The sequence below is a fragment of the Myxine glutinosa genome, chromosome 1, assembly GCF_964187855.1.
Source record: "Myxine glutinosa chromosome 1, kmMyxGlut1.1, whole genome shotgun sequence".
NCBI classification, from domain to species: domain Eukaryota; kingdom Metazoa; phylum Chordata; class Myxini; order Myxiniformes; family Myxinidae; genus Myxine; species Myxine glutinosa.
In genome coordinates this window covers 253,324,707-253,326,590 of record NC_136261.1, presented here as the reverse complement: position 1 = coordinate 253,326,590, position 1,884 = coordinate 253,324,707, and positions in this window count along the sequence as shown.

Here is a 1,884-nt window from a genome sequence, read left to right as displayed (position 1 = left end):
CCTGTGTTGAAAGTTTCGTGTCGATCGCTCAAGCAGTTGCGGTGAAAACGAATTTAAAAGCCGATAAAGGTGAAAGAGTGAAGGTGGAAGAAGAAACATAGGGGATGGTGCTCACCTGGTAGAATAAACAGTATACTGCACTGACTAAAGGTATTTTAAACTAATTTCAATGCTTGCTAGTAGACAGGGCATCATGTAGAATCATACTAATATAATCATAAGACTTCAAACAAACAAGCAAAAGAATACCTATTTTGGGAGGCACCCCCCCCCCCCCCTCTCCCCTGCCCCAACCCGTGTACCTCCTCAGAGCCTAATTTTTCCAATGCCTTGGACAAACATTGGTACATCACGGATGATGAAGGTTGTGGTGAAGTCTCATCAAAATTGTGTGTGTCGGCTCTGAGGAAAAAAAGCAAATACCTATTTTGGGGGACAGATCCCACCATAGACCACCTTCGACCCCGATTTTTTAAATGCCAGGAACAAACTTCGTTGCAACACGGGTGATTAAGGTTGTTTTTTTAGCCGCGTCGCAAGACGCTGGTCATCGAGTGCCCTCTGCTGTTGTTGTTCTTCTTGTTCTTGCAGAGAAGACAAAACCTCAAAGCTCCACCCATTCTGGGAACCATAGCTCCACCCATTCTGGGAGAGCTTCATATAAACAAATATCCCCCATTTTATTAACTCGCATAGCTTTGAGGCCTGTTTTGTCGGCCCGTGGTGTCTTCCTCTCACACAGTTTTATTTCAAATCAAATTCGATATATCATTTTATTTTTCACAGTCGCTAACATAGTTTTAGACTTGGTTGAAAAAAAACGGGAAGAAAATCCGATGAAAGTTGCCCTTTATAGAACGAAATGAATTCTCAAAGGCCTGTAACTTCAAGTCCATTGAGATTTTTTTTTTTTAAATCGCGGCATGGTCAGTCATACACCGCCCGAAATAAGAGACGGGAAAATGCCGAGATATATATATTTTGTTTAAATCGCGGCCTGGTCAGTCATACACCGCCCGAAATAAGAGACGGGAAAATGCCGAGATATATTAAAAATTCGTCCATTTGATGACAATCGTCACGATGAAATATTTAATTTGTACGTCGTCACAATAATGTGGAGAGAGGAGCATAGCTTTGTTCACGTGTCGCCACATACAGGAAATTGCCGAGATATATATTTTTTAAATCGCGGCATGGTCAGTCATACACCGCCTGAAATAACAGACGGGAAAATGCTGAGATATATTAAAAATTCGTCCATTTGATGACAATCGTCACGATGAAATATTTAATTTATACGTCGTCACAATAATGTGGAGAGAGGAGCATAGCTTCGTTCACGTGTCGCCACACACGGGAAATTGCCGAGATATATATTTTTTAAATCGCGGCATGGTCAGTCATACACCGCCTGAAATAACAGACGGGAACATGCCGAGATATATTAAAAATTCGTCGCCACACACGGGAAATTGCCGAGATATATTTTCACTTTGCACAAAAATAACATCAAGTAATCGAATCAATAGGAATGTCCTGTGCCTATAACATCGACGTTATAGTCACAGCTGCATCTAGGCATTGTGTAACATCGACGCGGCTTTTGTTTTAATTAAAACTTTTTGTACTTGTTTTTTTTTTTGTATACTGAATCGAGGCTCATGAAAGCTGACATTTACTTCACAAACAAATCAACCAGACAAACAAAATATATAAAAAGAGGGAGCGGAAGACAAGAGAAGGGGAAGCACACAACATTTAAGAGCAGGGAGATGTGTGGGAGGGAGAGGGCTTGGGGGGAGGAGGCGTGGGAAGGGGGGGGGGGGTGGGAGAAGTATAATCCAGGACAGAAGTTGGTATTTCAAAAAAGTGGAATTGGGG